Source organism: Rattus norvegicus, chromosome 3, assembly GCF_036323735.1.
Source record: "Rattus norvegicus strain BN/NHsdMcwi chromosome 3, GRCr8, whole genome shotgun sequence".
Classification (NCBI taxonomy): Eukaryota; Metazoa; Chordata; class Mammalia; order Rodentia; family Muridae; genus Rattus; species Rattus norvegicus.
This window is the reverse complement of record NC_086021.1, coordinates 38,179,312-38,195,973: the sequence shown is the minus strand read 5'-3', so window position 1 is coordinate 38,195,973 and position 16,662 is coordinate 38,179,312. Positions and strand designations below refer to the sequence as shown.

General features: G+C 44.3%; 1 protein-coding gene across 16 annotated transcripts in view; it reads right to left on the bottom strand.

Annotated features, from left to right (window-relative positions):
- Positions 1–16,662, bottom strand: part of Mapkap1 (MAPK associated protein 1) — a 202,646-nt gene that overhangs the window by 119,940 nt on the left and 66,044 nt on the right. Inside the window, exon 4 of one of the 16 annotated variants that reach the window (XM_039104768.2) lies at positions 13,577–13,728. The exons of the other annotated variants lie outside the window; for them this stretch is intronic. The gene's annotated coding sequence lies outside the window, so the exon portion shown is untranslated. The remainder of the gene's footprint in view (positions 1–13,576; positions 13,729–16,662) is intronic. 16 annotated transcript variants of the gene reach the window in all.

Genomic DNA, 16,662 nt, shown 5'->3' with positions numbered 1-16,662 from the left:
CAAAGCCACTGTTGACTGTCCTGACTATAAGCCACTCTACTACATCCTTACACACACACACACACACACACACACACACACACACACACACACACACCCCGCTCTTCCCTTTCACGCACTGAGCTATCTCCCCAGCCTACTGCTTTTTCCTGCTGCTACTGCTGCAGAACGACAGCCAAGGGGTCACAGACAAGGCTGACATCCCGAGATGTGGAAAGCACGGGGCAATGTGACTCTGCTTCCTAAGTGCGGAGCAGCTTAGTAGATGCTTATGGTTTCAGAGCCCTTCTGATCTCTAATCACATTGGTCCCAAAGTGACAGCACACAAGCTCTGAAAACAACAAACAGACATTGGCTTAGCACTGGGGCTGTCTCGCTTCTCTCAGCTTAACTCTAAAGAAGGTTCTACCCTTGTATTCCAGCAGAGGACACCAAGGCTTGCTTCCAACAAGATAGTGTCCTGCTCAATGCTTCACAGCCACATGGCAGACCACAACCACTCAACCTAAGCCAGGGCGAAGTGACTCCAAAACCACCGATCTGAGTATCTGACTCCCTCACCCCTTAGCTAGCCCAAGTGCTACTAAAGCGCACTGTATGCAGCTCTCGCCCTTTGTCCTCATAAACACAACAAAAGATCCATGTTGAGCAGCTTCCTAAGAAGGATCTAGATCTGAGGGAGGAGAAAATAAATGCACCAGACTCCCAGGACCCCCTCTGATCCTAACTGCAGGACAGTCACTGTTGGTTAGGAGACCCCGGCAGGTGGCAATGGCACATTCTATGGTCTCTTAACCCTGCTCATTTCATATGAAATCAGAAAAAACAAAACAAAACAAAAAAAACAAAACAAAACAAAAAAAACCCCAGAGACACTTAGTAAATGCATGGAGCACTTTATCATTTCAATTTTCTACTCCCATCTTGGGAAAGTGCCTTGTACAAACCCTGAAATTATCTATTTTAATGAGGAGGCTTTTCTGAAAAAGCTCCAGGTGGTGGCAGTGAGCTTGATCTGAGAGTCCCTGTGTTGTAAGATTTAGAGAAAATCATCTAAAACATAAAACAATCCATCAACATAATAGAAAGTAATTAACTTGCAAAAAAAAAAAATAAGGTGACCACAGGATTAAAAGTATTCATCACACATGAAGAAAGCAATATTCCAGAGGCCTAACATCCAAGTATTAAAAAGCAACTAACAATAAACAAAGATCGTGTCACACAGCTTTACTGCACAGCAATTTATGTGGTCCCCAATACAGGATTGGGGAGATAAAGCCATGATTAGAGCACAAGAGAGGGCTTCACAGGGACCAGGTTCAGCTGTATCTTCCTCCCCTCTCACGCATTCAACAAACACCCACTGAAACACCATGCTGGGACCTGATGATCAAGTCTAATAAGCATGGTGTGGAGCAGACCCTCAGCAGTCTCCTGGCCTGCCGAGGACTGAACGCTCTAAGAAGGAAAAGATAACGGTTGCCAAGAAAGCCCAGAGGCGGCACGCTGGAAGGGTGAAGAGGCCTCTTAGGAAAACCTTCATGCTCCCCGACAGAGAAAGAAGCTCATGTTGGAAATGAGGCTCATGTTAAGGCACCAAGCAAACATGTACTAGGGATACAGTATGTGAGCTGGGACTATGGCACCATGGTAGCACTTCCCTAGCATAGGTAAGGCCCAGGGTTAAATAACCTTCATTAAAAAAACGATAAAAAGCAACAACTTCAGCCGGTGAGATGCCTCAGCAGGTAAAGCACTTGCTGTCAGACCTGATGACCCAGCGCGCACAAAACAGAGTGGACTCCCTGAAACTGTCCTGATGACACTACACTGTGGCATGTGCAAACAGACACACACATGACCATCTAAGATCTAAATATGTACCTTACACTTAATTTTAAATGATGACTTAGAGTCAGTCAACACATGTGAAGCTAGCCGCAGATCTGAGGCAACAGAAGAGTGCTTCTCTGCGATCAGCTCTCCTATCATCTGCACCCTGGCCTGTGTCACACGAGCTAGGAACTGCCACTACCGGCCCTGAAATGTCTCTCAAACCTGTCTCCTCCTGTCCTGTGGCACTGGCCCAGATGAGGCCACATCATCCTCTCAGTCATACTGGAACAGCTCTATTCCAAGTGTCTTTACTTCAGGAGGCCCACATCTTCACAGCCCTGCCTTTCTGCCAACTGCAGAGATTTCCCTCAAACAGCAGATCACACCAGTCAGAAACCTGCTGTTTCCATCACTGGGAGCTAACCTTTCTGCCTTGGCATGACAGCTAACGGCCTAGACAACCAGCACCGATGCCTTACTGCTACTCGATACACAGAACGACAATAAAGAGCATCCAGATTTGAATCCTGCCCTTAGACACTGAGCAGTATCTGCACCTCTCAGAACCTCCACTTTCTCACTGGAATAAGCAAATACAAGGTGTGTATTCATACACATTACACCCACACATAATCACTAACCAATGAATGCAGGCTTCCTCTGTCCTTCAACTCCAACATCTCCTCTTCCAAGAAGGGGAAAGTCCAAAATCACTGCCTGGCCTCTACTTCCAAGCACCTTGATTCTCACAACCTTACAGTTCACTGTTTTCTATTTCCCTTCCTCTTCTCTCATTCACAGTGCACTACACAAGCACAACACCACAGCCCATCCACTTGTGTTCTCTCCTTGGGCCTAAATACAGCAGAGGTTGAGGGTAAGCTTTGCCAAGCTAAGAAACTCCTCAGGTCTCTCACTTCTTTCTTATCCTCATAAACTGACTGCCTCTGTCACTCCAGGCCACTCTCTCCTCTGAAATGCTGCCTGCACATAGAACACAGGACCTGACATACAACAAGTGAGGAATAATGATTTAACACTTCATTACCCTGCAGCTTACAGAGCTGAACATTTTTTTTTTTTTTTGGTTCTTTTTTTCGGAGCTGGGGACCGAACCCAGGGCCTTGCGCTTCCTAGGTAAGTGCTCTACCACTGAGCTAAATCCCCAGCCCCATAAGAGCTGAACATTTTTAACATCCCACTATTGAAAGCTGTATTCTCTGAAGCATTCTCTGATATAAATATGTACACATCCTATGTGTGTATTACTGGGTCTTTGTAGCTTATGGCACATTGAAAACTTGTTTTCAAACCCATCAAGAGAATATCAACATTATGAAACATATGCCATCTAATTAATAATCTAATAATTAGCTTTTTAATCTAAAAATATAAAGCTTAAAAAATTTATCACACAGAATGTAAATAGGAATGAACTGAGACGTACAGCAGTAGACATGATGATGGATCGGTCCATTTAGACAATGTGTCTCATTAACTAAGATAAGATAGAAACTACACACACACATACACACACACACACACACACACACACACACACACACACACACAAACACAGTCTATACAATCTACTGCCTATAATAAAACTAATTTTAAGATTACACACTTTATAGTTTCCAAACAGAGGAAGCAGAAAGAACAACAGATGCTGCTAATTTCAAATAATTAAAAAAAAATAATTTTATGTTAAACTAGGAGTGCACATGCTCTTAATTCTAGCACTAAGAGGATAGAGGCAGACAGATAGCCAAGTTCAAGGCCAGCCTGGTCTACATAGGGAGAACCTGTTTCAAAAACAAAAAGAAACAAAAAAACCTCAAAACAGAAAACAAAAACAAAAACAAAACCCTGTGTTTAGTGTGTGTGTGTGTGTGTGTGTGTGTGTGTGTGTTCTGCCTATATGTCTGTGCACCACATGTGTGCCTAATGTTTGAGGTGAAGAAGGTGTTGGATCCCCTCAAACTGGAGTTACAAACAATTGTGAGCCACCATGTGGGTACCTGGAATCAAATCTAGGTCCTCTGGGAGAGCAGACTGTGCTCTTAACTGCTAAGCCATCTTTCAAAACCTGCCCCTAACCCCCTCTGGATAGGGTCTCACTATATAGCCCTGGCTGACCAGGAACTTGTTATATAGGTCTTGCTGACCTCAAATGTGTGATCTTCCTATATTTACTTCCTGCACACTGCTGGGATTGCAGACTACATGGCCTGCTTAATGCTTTTCATTTAGGAACTGCTCTCATCAAGTAAGTCCACTGAACTAAGACTTAAGAGCATAAGGCTCAGTTAGCAGGGCTACTTCACATCAACCCTTCCAATAATAAACTGAATAGCAGATCTCCAAACTGTTGCTAAGTGTTCAATTTCTCTGACAAAGGAAGGAAACAGAAAGGACAGACAGCTTGGCTTCTGCAATTAAAGAGACAAAAAGCAGGCAACGTTATTCCATTAGTCACATCTGCACAAGCAGATCATTATATGTAATTTTAATGCAGAAATAAATGCATCAGTGTATCCAGACGATGTAATAAGGCAAGTTGATAAAAGGTTTATTTGTAGCCTTTGAAGGGAAACATTGTGTTTAAGCAGTGGCTGCTTTGCCTTTCTATTGACACCTTTCTCCCATTCTCCTCAACAGGGACAGAGGATGCTGTGCTCTATATACTGTGTTCTATAGGTGCCATATGGGTGATAGCAAGGCAAGATCTGACACACTTATATGCCCACTTCTCTGAGAATATTTAATGGCTTCCATTTGAAGAGAAGTAATATTTTCAAACACAATCCAGCATAAACCAGATTATCTAACTGTGAGAAATAAAGAGACTCTATATAATGGAGGAAAAACTTCTAAACACTACAATCTTATGGGCTCAGGAAATGAACTCACTTTTTTTACATGCAAAACAGTGGCGATGCATAGAATAGATTTTATATAAAACTATATGACAAATCCACTCAGAGCTACGGAGTTGGCTTTGTACTGCTATCTTAACCCTCAATAAATCTAGACTGCTTAAAGGCTATTAAATTAACATTTCCCTGATCTGGCACCTGTAGTCAAGTTAATTTGTCAAAAACATTTCTACAGTTTGTCACTGGACACTGTATTTTCTGACAAGCTTAAAATAAAATTGACAAAATCTCATTAATTCTCTCTGAATCACCAACCTTGGTTCCATTAAGCTTTTATTATCAAGAACGTCAACTGTCACACCTTCTTTAAGGAGGTCAAGTTTTGATCTGGGTGCTTCTCGGATCCTTGCCATGCTAACAGCAGCTGGGAGGCAGCACAGTGTGGTGGAGATCCCAAGCTGGAACTCAGGCCTGCACACAACTAATGCAGGCTGACCTTCAGCAACCTCAGCACTTTAGGTCATGATGTTCTCATCCACAAAGAATGAGGGCCTGAGTTTGGATCTCCAGAACTCATGTAAGATGCTAGGCACTGGACCAGGCGTGGTGGCACACGGTTTTATCCCAGCACTTGGGAGACAGAGGTGGGCAGATTCTGTGAGTTTGAAGCCAGCCTGCCTCAATCTACAAGCAAGCTCCAGGTCAGCCAAAGCTACATATCTCGATCCTGCTGTAAGTAAACGATAGGAAGTAGGGCATAGTGGCAGGGTGCTACACAGTCAGCCGATCTAGCTATCAGGGAGCTCCAGGTTTAGTCAGAGAGCCTATCTTAAGAAAACAATAAACAAGGGGCTGGGGATTTAGCTCAGTGGTAGAGCGCTTACCTAGGAAGCGCAAGGCCCTGGGTTCGGTCCCCAGCTCTGAAAAAAAAAAAGAACCAAAAAAAAAAAAAAAAAAAAAAAGAAAACAATAAACAAAAAAAATAAGTCAATAAAAGGAGAAGCAACAGAGCAAAGAAACAAAGTCAACCTCTCACCTCCACACACACATGAGAATACATACCATATACACACAGGATTTTAAAAGCATGGAGAATAACAGTCCTAATTCATGGGGTTGTAGGGAGGACCTGAAAAGATTACATTCGGTTCTCTGATCCACAATAACAGCTCATGAAATGCTCTTGGCCACTGTGCTGGCTATATGTGGATACAATAATCTTACTTTATAATCGGAGACTTAAAAGGTCTTATTGACATCCATAGACTTGAAACTCTCAAGACACCTGGGCATCTCCATTAAAACACCCTCAGAATGTGGCATGCAACAGCCTCTCCTGAAGCCCTAGACAGATGTGGCCTCATCACCAGCTAAACTCAAAACAAAACAAACAAACAAGACTCACTCCCAGGGATGGTCTTGACAATTGAGTTTCTTCCTACAGGGTAAAATCATCCTGCAGAGTTGGCCCACTGATCTTAGTTCTAGCCTAATGACATCTGAAACAAGTCTACTGCTGCTTTACGGCTCTTCCTTCCCACCTGTCCAGACCTCCTTTATACACCTGTGACCAAAACTCCAAACACACAAAACCAAGCCAAACGAAAAACCCGATGCCACCTGGGCTGCTAAGTACTGTGGAGTACACCACACTGTACCCTTTTCAAGAGGACAGCACAGAAGGACTGTAACATCATAGGAAATGTAAGTCTACAGCCCTAGGCAGGTACTAGAAGGTGTTGCTGCCAAGAAAACTAGCCTCTATTTAAAATTTTTGATGCTGTGATCCTTGGTGGTGGGGAGGAACCTAGCACCCCTGTTTTAAAGGCATTGAGCTATCCTGTGTGGTATCTTTAAGCTAGCAAACAAGAGTCAGCGAGAATTCTCAACAGGAAAGGTGTTTACTCAATAAGCCTGATTCTTGGATTCTGGAAACTATATGATTGATGAGAGAACGGATTCCTGACAGTTGTCCTCTAACACACTGTGACACTGACAAGCTCCCCACAACACACATATAATAATGCTACTTTTTTTCTAGGCCAGGTCTTATTATGGCCAGGAACTAACTATGTAGACCAGCTAGTTTCAAACTCAGACACAGATTGGCCTGCCTCTGAAGTGCTGGGATTAAAGGCATGCACCACTATGCCCAGCCAGAAAAATAAAAATTTAAAAATATGTATCAACTGGAAAAATACAGCCATTCATTTTCAAATTTATGTTAAAAAGCAGGAAACAAAGAATAGGGGAGTATGAGGGGAAAACCGAAAGCATATTCAGATGAACAGCAATGGCAGCCACTCTCCTCAAGCTGAATGAAGAACAACGCACTTCCTGCTACCATAGATGTCTACCGTGGTGATGGAATCATCATGTCTAGGGTGCTAGGGCCCTCAGTGCAGAGGCAAAAGGACTGGTCTGGACTGTGAGCCTGTCAGCTTTGAGCTGTATGACTATATGCAAGTCTGTAACATCTCTAGAAGTCAAGTTCCCTCAGCTGTGAAATATATGAGGACCTCGGTTTTAAAATACTAAGTCTAAAGCAAAAGAGAAGCCTGCACCAGGGCTCTGAGTGGCTGGGGTGCGGATCTGTGCAGAGGTCCTGGGTTGGTGCTGCGTCTCTCCTGCACGACTGTTATGCAGTCGGTGATCCTTCTTACAGTCAGAGCTGCTGCTCGGGCCAAGCAGATTTCTGGACAAAACACCCCCCTATGCAAAGGGAGGCACAGGCAACAGGGAAGGGTTTCTCTTTCAGTTGTTTGGTAAGAAGAACCATAGCATTTTCCTGTCATCTGAGCAGGAGATGGCTACAGTATGCCCTAGGATCCAGCCATCATAAAGCCATCTTCACAGGATAAAAGTGTCCATTTTGAATTTTCATAGCCATTGTGGGATTTTTTTTTTGATCATTAAATGCTACACAGCACTTTGCATTTAATTATACAAACAATGGCTTCCATAATGATGATAATATCAGGGGAAGGTAATTTGCATGAACTAAGCCCCCATCACCTAACATAAGTTTAGAGACCTCTTTATTATTAAATCATTTATATAATAAAATCAATATGCTTTAAAAGTAAAAATAGGGTTTTTAGGACCATAAAGAAGAGTTACATGTTTTAAACGCTATCAATTTTCATAGTATAATGAGTCTTTTTAAGATTTAATACCAACTTTCAACATTAAAACTCCATGGAGAACGTGTGCTTGGCTCCACTACTGGTTGGCGGATCTCTTGACAAAGTCACACAGTTAGCCGTCACCACAGTCCTCAACTACAGGGAACTTAGGCACAACTCTCCCAATTACCCCACGGACAACTGAACTTCTGAGCAGAGCTTCAAAGCCAGTGAGGATCAGATTTCCTTGTAGAGTCTCAGTTGATTAAGTGTGAGCACAAATATTCACCTTAAAACTCATGGTTTCCTTCATGTACCTGGTCTGTGAGACCCACAGGTTTCTGATTATACCTGCCTTATCACTTTAAGACTTGATGTTCTTCAATGATAGAATTCAAACGTTTCACTGAATCACCATTTAGTAAGTCCTAAAAAACCTTTTAAAATTAATCTTTCATGCACATACAGCATCCAAAGTTGGGCTATAATTAGACAGCCGTGGCATAAATGAGCTTACTACTTTATTTGCTCAATCAGTGTATGCCTCTTCAGTAATTATAATTAATTCAAGTCCCTGACGCACCTCCTAACAAACAATGTAAAAACATCAGACAAAATGGAAATAAATAGCCTTACATTTCTCCAATTATGATATTCACTTTCATCTTCAAAATGCATACGTGAGTTCTGGGGTGGGTCTGCTCTGTAGTTTAAAAAAAAAAAAAAAGCCACACAAAGAACCTATAACTCAAAGACCAAGACACACCATGCTCTTCCCATAGGGAGATACAGACACAAATGGTCAGCTGAAGATGTTCATTTAGCAGTTTGCAAACCCACAGAAACAGAGTCAACAAGAAAGAGAGAAAGCAAATCCTTACTGTGTGTCTGGAATAATCCTGGGAGAGTGGCTTGGAGTTACCCATGAAATTTATAACTGTAAAGCGACATCCCAAACTCTACCAAGCCTTTACCAGTTTCCTGGGCAGAAACCCAGGGAAAAGGAGGCAGAGGAAGGAAGCTACACCTTTTACAAGGAGGGGAAGATAGAGTCCATGAGCACTGAGGACAGTTAGTACCGAAAGACAACCAAGTGTGGTGGGGAAGCAGAAGCAGGAGGATCACTGCAAGTTTGAGGCCAAGACAAAAAATGATCAGTAAGATATGCTGCTTGCCTGTCTCACAGAGCTCACAGTACAAACTGAGCCAGCCACTGGTCTGGCAGTAGGGATTGAAAATTCACTGTGTACTCCCATGGAGCTGTCCACCACTGCTTGACACCACTTGTTGGGCATCTATCCAGAATCCCAGTATCTCACTTAATCCACCCATGAGAACTGTCTGGGAGCTCAGGAATATTATTTTGTAGGCCTTAGGAGACAGTGTCAAGTCCTCCTCCCATGGCAAACGCCTGTCCCTGGGTGAAATCTCATACCTGAAGCATTTGCTATCTAGCAAGGGGTACAAATGCAGCCACGACTTCAAAACTAGGGGTCGCCGTTAGAAAGGGAGAAAAGGGGACAGAGGAAGGGCTGCCTCAGTTACTCAGAGAGTAAAGAGGCTTGCAGGTGGGCAGAGTGGAGTTTGGTAATCCTTTGTTTCTGGGGTTAAAATGCAAAAGAACATAAGGCCCCTTAAAAGGCTTCAGTTTTCACAAGCAGCAGTCAATACTAACTCACAGTCATAAGGATAGCCATTTTCGAGTGAAGAGACAAATCTGTAATTGCAAGGTCTTTCTGTCAGTAAGTCTGGTACCAGGTGGCAGTACTCCAGTGTGCTCTCATCCAGGGAGGAAAATAATAATTTGGCCCTTGAAGGAAAGGGTCAGCAGCACATGTATCAACCTCCATCGGCTAGGGGCTTGAGGTGGTCACAGTGCTTCTCAGTTTACAGCCCTCTGCAGGACGGGGCAGCCCAGACTTGCTGGCTGGCAGAAACTGAAGTCACTGGTACACCTGGGCCCCCAGGGTGTCTATGGTAGCCCCCTGACATTTCTTCATGCTCATCCTGAGGCTCAGCCAGTCTGATCTCCTTTGAGGTCCTAACTAAACCAGACACAGGCAGAGTCGGATTTTTATCTTATTAAAATAGATATGGCTAATTTGTCTTTTCAAATTCATTTTAAATTAAATTGGATTTCCTCGGAAGGCTGCTGGGTCAGTTCCCCTGCTGGAAGGCAGGACAAAGGTTAATTGCGCGCCCTTCACCAGCTCCTCTGCTCTCCTGGGCAGACTCTGATAACCTGCCCCAGAGGTAGGGAAGGCTTTGGTTTATTGGGCAATAATGCTGCCATTAGAACCATTTACCATTATGCCAGGAAACCTTTTTTTTTTTTAAACAAAACAAAAATCCCCAGATATGATTGCAGCAACAGGAAAGAAATGTAATGGTGTTACCAGGTCGAAGCTAGTTCTTTTAAAACATGAAATCTACCACTAATACCTGAACTCTTGGCTTCCTTAAAAGATTCCAACTGATACAACAGTGCACACCCGTCTAGAGCAAACTGCTCACTGACTTCAATGGAAAATTCCACTAATGCTTTCACTTAATTTATCTCATTTTAGACTGTCTATGTTCATGAAAATTTAACCCAGTAACTCCCTGTTACGTGAAGCATAACAAAGTATGAATACTTAAATACAGTGTAAATAAAACACTTTATCAATTATATTTTTGTATTCTAAATGAGTGACTTCACTTAGCATGTCTGCCTTACGCAGCGCCACACTATTTTTCAATTAAAAGTCCAGATGTTTGGAAGGCTCCAGTAGGCACTAGCAGTTATGAGAAACGCTTTCTCTGCATTGTAGTCATCACAGCCACAGCAGCTCCAGGCTGCATTAACATATCATGTGCTATTCCAGTCCCTCTCACAGAGCAGGGGATTACACAGCAGAGCAGAGCGGCCAGGCCTGAGAGCTGGGCAGTCAGCTTCCTTCACAAACATCCTCTGAGCTGTGTGCTCATAGGATGACGACTACGGCAGGACTTTAGAAAGCAGAGTAAGTGTGCTTCTTAGCAGGAACAATGATCAGTCTGACTTTCCTCAATGGTGCTGGAGACTGAGCCCAGAGCCCAGACATGCTGCACCATTCTAAACCTGACTGTTCAATAGCCCGAGAGTGTGAACAGTCAGAAGCACTAACATACCTATGGAGGTGCAGATACTATGGAATGTGCTGTGCTCGTCTGTGTCTAGTTGGTACTGAAAATCAACTAGGACTTGAGTCTATAAAAGCCACCCACAGTTTGTTACAATTAAAGCCCTTTGTTCTCATTTCTAATGGTAGTTTCATCCCTTGAACAACAGTTCACCTGAACTGAGACCAATCAAGTACAGCAATTACCTTTCTCCCACGGACAGAGAACAAAGTCAAACAATGCAGTTCTGACAGCTGCAACAAAAATGTTTTTGCATTTAGTATTCTGTTAAGTAAATGGCCTCTTTACCCACAAACAGAATCAAAAGACTTACATTATAAGAGTTATTCCTATGCTTGGTCAACACAAAGTAGTTTGTAGAAAATTATAGGTCTTTATCATTAAGAGAAATACTACAAAATTAATTAAGTTCAATCCTAATTTTTGACTTACTTTACAAAATTCTTTCATTTGGAATATTCTGGGAGAAGCTATTCTAGTCCAGATGCCATTCAAAAGGTTCAGCCACATCTGAGCCTCGGAAGGGTCAATCCTGGTAGCCTATCTCAGCATCTGACACAGACAGCTTCTGCTCCTTCCTGAAGGAATCTTAGGTGGGACATTTTTAATACATCACAATGTCGCTTTTTAATGTGCTCCAATCTATTAACCACATGGCAAACTAACGGGGATTTTTAAAATATGGGTTTTATGACTTTGTGCTGGTGATTAATTAAATAAATAGCCACCATTTCACAAATCACCCGCTAATTAGTCTACAGCAGACACTTTGCATTCGGTGGTATTCCTGCCATCTGAAGCTCACAGAAGGACAGGAGCTGTGCGGCGTGGCCACATCTCTGCACTTTGGCACCCACTGTTGTGACTCACGGCTGGCATCCCACCCTGCGACCCAGAGGCTGAGGCGCCGTCTTTGCAGGTGCTGTAGGCAGCTGGAATCTGGCTCCAGCTGCTCAGAAAGATGTTCCTCTTAATTACCCTCTTCCCCTGAAGGAACAATGGAACAACAAAGAACTTCGTGCAGCCTCCAGCTGCAAACACTAGAGGCTTCACCAACAAGGCTCAGAACAGGCAAGGGAGCCCACCACACAGCCCTGAGGAGGCTGCCAGGTGAGGCAGGTCTTCTCTAAACATGCTACTGTCACTAGCTTGTATTCTGGTATTAAGCAATTTCTTCCAAGTTCCTTTTAAAGACTCAGGTCACTCTCTTTTTGGCATTGACTAGAATTCAACCATACTTGTTTTAGTAGCATATTTTCAAAGATAATAATCCCTCTGAAAGCAAATTAAATTGAGAAATACTTTTTAGTGCCAGAAAAAAAAAAATCAAACAGGAATGTATCAAGCATATGACTTCCTTCAGGAATATACTTCCGGTCTCAAACTTCATTACAGAGCAAGAAGGCAGCTTCACTAGTAAGAACACACTGCTGTACTGAAGGGACCTCCCCTCACCCCCAGCTTCAGCATTGCTTCTAAAAAACGAGGGGGACATGGGGGCGGGCTCTGAACCAAGGCAGATGCACAAGAGAGAGACTCGAGCCTTTAACTGAGCTGTACAACCCATCTTCCCTCAAGCTTCCTCCTGTCCCCTCCACAGTCATTCCAAGGAACCTGAGAGGCAAGCCCAGTGCATTCTTGCAGCGCAGATGCCAAAACAGCATCTGAGGGATCCATGTGTCACTGAGAAGCAGCCTGAAGAAAGAGCCCAGCCTACTGGACCTACCCCTGCAGGTGCTGAGCTTCAAACAGGGAGACAAACCCAGGTTGGCTACAATGGTTTTGTGTGTGTGTGTGTGTGTGTGTGTGTGTGTGTGTGTGTGTGCGCTTCTGGACAGTTCTTGTGGGACTTGCCATGGGACAGAAATTTGAAGAGACAAATTAGGATTCAATAGACTTGAATTAGAGTTCTGGCTTTGCTACTTATCAGCATGTAACCTAAGGCAAGTCTGACCGCTTTCCTAATCCTCAGATTCCCTATTCACAAATGGTGTGAGTACATCCAGCACAGGGATGCTGGTAAGAAAGAGAAAAGCACAAACATCCTAGCAGGCAGCAGACACTCAGCAGCAGCTAGATTATGAAGCGGAATCACACAAAACTACTGGCATTCAATCATTTATGACCCACAAAGACTGCAATTTCATATGGCAATATTAGAGAGACTGAGACACTAAATATTACGAGTGAGCTGGAGAAACGAGTGAAAAATTTCAGAAGCAGGATGAATTTCATTCTTATCAAAAGAAGATAGCCAAGATACAAAGGTGTCCTTAAAAGCCTGTCTGACTCCACTACTGCAGAAGCTGGTGCTTATTCAACACTGCTGCGGGCCCCACTGTGCTGGGATACATGATACACAGGGACTACGTACAAATCTCAAAGCAGCTCTTCCTACTTTGCAAGGAAGTGACCTGCCTGAAGTAAGAGATGGTAAAGGTGGGGTACAAGCCTGGACCTCACTCCAGAGCCTGCATTCTCAGCCAACTTAAACTGCCTCCCCCAGTACAACAGTACTTATTTTGTATTTTATAAAGCTGTGTGAGGGCAAACAGCAAATGACTTACAAATCAATCTTTGGCCCTTGTGAGTGGTGGAGGTGTCAGTGGGCCTCAGGAAGGGCAAGGTTTCCGACAGCACCTGCAGCGATCGAGAGAGCAAGACAGCAAGTCCACTGAGCTGGGTTACTTGAGCACACTGCTCCCCTCTGGCCATGGTGCTGTTAGGGAAAAGAAAACCATCTCCTAAGACAAAGCCCAGCAGTTCTGTCAAATAGCTGTTGTGCTCCCAGATGTTCGACAGGCAACACTTTTGGCCACAACAAAGACAGCAAAGTTTCCTGTTTGCCTTTTCATTTGTCTGTCTGTGTTTTCCTCTTACTTCCTGAATCCTCTGACGTACAGAGTAAACAGAGAAGAAAATGGCACTAACAGTGGGAAGCTAGGTATGGTGGAACAACCAGCGCGTACGAGCTGCTTTAAGGCTAACTTGTTCTACATAGTGAGTTCCAAGCCAGCCATAGCTACATAGTGAGACCCTGTCCAAAACACAGGGACAGTAAAAATGAGTCAGAGAAAACCCAAATTCTATGATTTCAAAGCCAGTGTAAAACACTAAAAGCAAACACACTCGTATTTAAGGCTTCTTGGGCTGCCTCTGAGGGTCCCAGAGGAATGTCTGCTCGGCTGGAAAGCAGAGACACTGCATGCAGGCCATTCATTCCTTCTGCTCTGCAGACAGCACTGATAAAGCATCTGCAGTGCTGGTCTCATAGCCCCAGATCTTCCGAAGCCCTGCTCAGGCGTTTCCCTGGGCTTTCCTTTGCAACGTTTGCAGCAGAGACTCTGGGAGGAGCCCAAGTACGCTCCGCTTTAACCTTGCCACAAACTCATACCTCCATAGAGGATCGAGACAAATGTTTTGAATAAGCTGATTTCATCTACTGAAAGCCAAAGTGACATCAGTGGTGTGGAGAAAAGCACGAGAGCGGTGGTGAAGATGTGCCTCTTCTCTCTGGATGTGTGGAAACAGAGCAAAAGGCTGATGGAGGCAGGCAATGTAGCTCCCATTCCTGATAAGATGCCCAACTAAGCAGTTACAGAAAACTAGATTTTGGTCAGTTGCAGCAAAGCATAGGGGAAAGCTCAGCTCTGTGTTCTAAGCAGTGCCAGCAGGCTTGTGCTGCACCTCAGCTGACTGCAAGGGTGCCTTTTTCAATGGTACCAGAACCATGGTTACTTTTTGAACTGGAGACAACGCAAATACCTATCTATCCTTGTGATCCCTGTGGAAGGGTACAAACATCCTTGGGCACAGAAAGAAGAGCTCTTTTTGACCCAAAGGAGCAGGGATGCCATGCTCAACCACATACGCAGTACTCCAAACCAGCCAAAGCTGAAAATGCCCTTAAGGAACATCACCCCCTAAAAGCTCAGAGAAGCAGACAGTACCTGGCTTTGTTAGCCTCCTCTGGATTCCTTGTCCCTCCGCCCATGATGCTGTGCATATTCAGAGATTTCAGGGTGATTATTTGCTGGGTCCTGTGAGTCCTGAACTAGCAAGCAGTTGTAGGGACTCATTTAACTCCAGCTACCGTCCGCACTGGCCTCCCAGTGCTGTGGGGACATGGGCACACAGTATCATCCAGGTAACAAGGAGAGGCTATCTGTGGGCTACCAACACGTTCCCTCTCTACAGCTAATGCTGCCATTTCCCTATCAAATGTCCTCCCAGCAACAGAAACCAACACTGACGCCCAACGCTGCGTGCTGTAAGTATTACTGTCAGAAAGGTTTGCATTTTCGGATATGGATGGATCTCTGCCCAAGCCCGTCAGTGGGGATGGGATTCAGTACCATCAACTTGTCACCAATAACTGGTTGATCCACCTGCAAGATGGCACAGCACAGTGCTCTCTTGGGAAACCAAGAGAGTGACTGAACAACCCTTTGAAGATAAAGGTATGACACTAGCTCAAACAGCCTGTGAGGCCAGGTGGCAACATGTAAAACTAAAAACCAACATTTACATCCTAGGTCACCAAGAGACAGAACACGTGGCTCTAGGAACTGAGCAAAAGCAGGAATGGTCTCACTCACTATCACTCCCTAGGACCCACTTGAGGCATTTGTGCTTCTTGTTCCTATACCCCGAAGCCTTCTGATGGCAGGAGCCTGGTTTCCAAAGGGATAATAGGTTTCCACCAGGAGACACAGCAAGAGCTCCAATAAAGTAAGTACAGCTGCCCACGCTCTATGACAAGGGACCATGGGCAAATGAGAAACCACTATCCTGACAGGAGCAAACAGCTCACGGCACAGCAGCAGCAGGGAACACACATATCAGTACATGTGGGGAGGGCACGCTTAGTATTTATCACCCTTTACTAGTCATGGTGGTAAATGTGCAAACGAAGCGGCCACTGACAGAGCGAGGCTTAGATCATCAAGGAAAAGGGCACAAGGTCATTCTGCCACAAGACAATCCTGGACCTGCAAAAGTGCTGCCGAGGTTACAAGGACCAGATCAGACTCCTAAAGAGAGAGGAGTATCAGCTATGCCCTCAAGATCTGCTGCAGAAATGGAATTGCTGTTATTTCTACTGCACGCACCCCAAAATAAGGCCTGATTCACGGGCCTGAAAGTGTTGTCTATGGATATATGAGAAAGTAACCTGAAGCCGTGTTTACAAGCACACAGGCACAGTTGCTCTTATCCCATCCACAGCCACTCTTCAGGAATAAAGTCTCATCTCCTAACACCTGGGGAAGGGGCTGGCCGATGGCTCTTGGCTGCTAGTCCTTTTCTAGAACTGAGCTGGCTAACAAAACCAACTTGACTAAAGGCTTACCTTTTCTTAGTGTAGGCAACATCCAAAGTCTGGTCAGACACAAAACACTGAGGTCAGGTTCCTTGCTCCCTGGAAATCTTCCTGTGACTACACCACGCTCCAATAACCCCGCTACACAATTCTGTTTGTTTCTTCCCTTCAACCCCCTCTCTTCCTTCTTTTCTTTGAGACAGAGCTCCCTATGTTACCTCAGTTCAAGGGAATTCTACCTCAGCCTTTTATGCATCTGTAATTACAGCTGCATGCCACCACACCTGGCTCAAACCTAAGGACTACAACCATTATAGGCCAGATTTTCTTGAG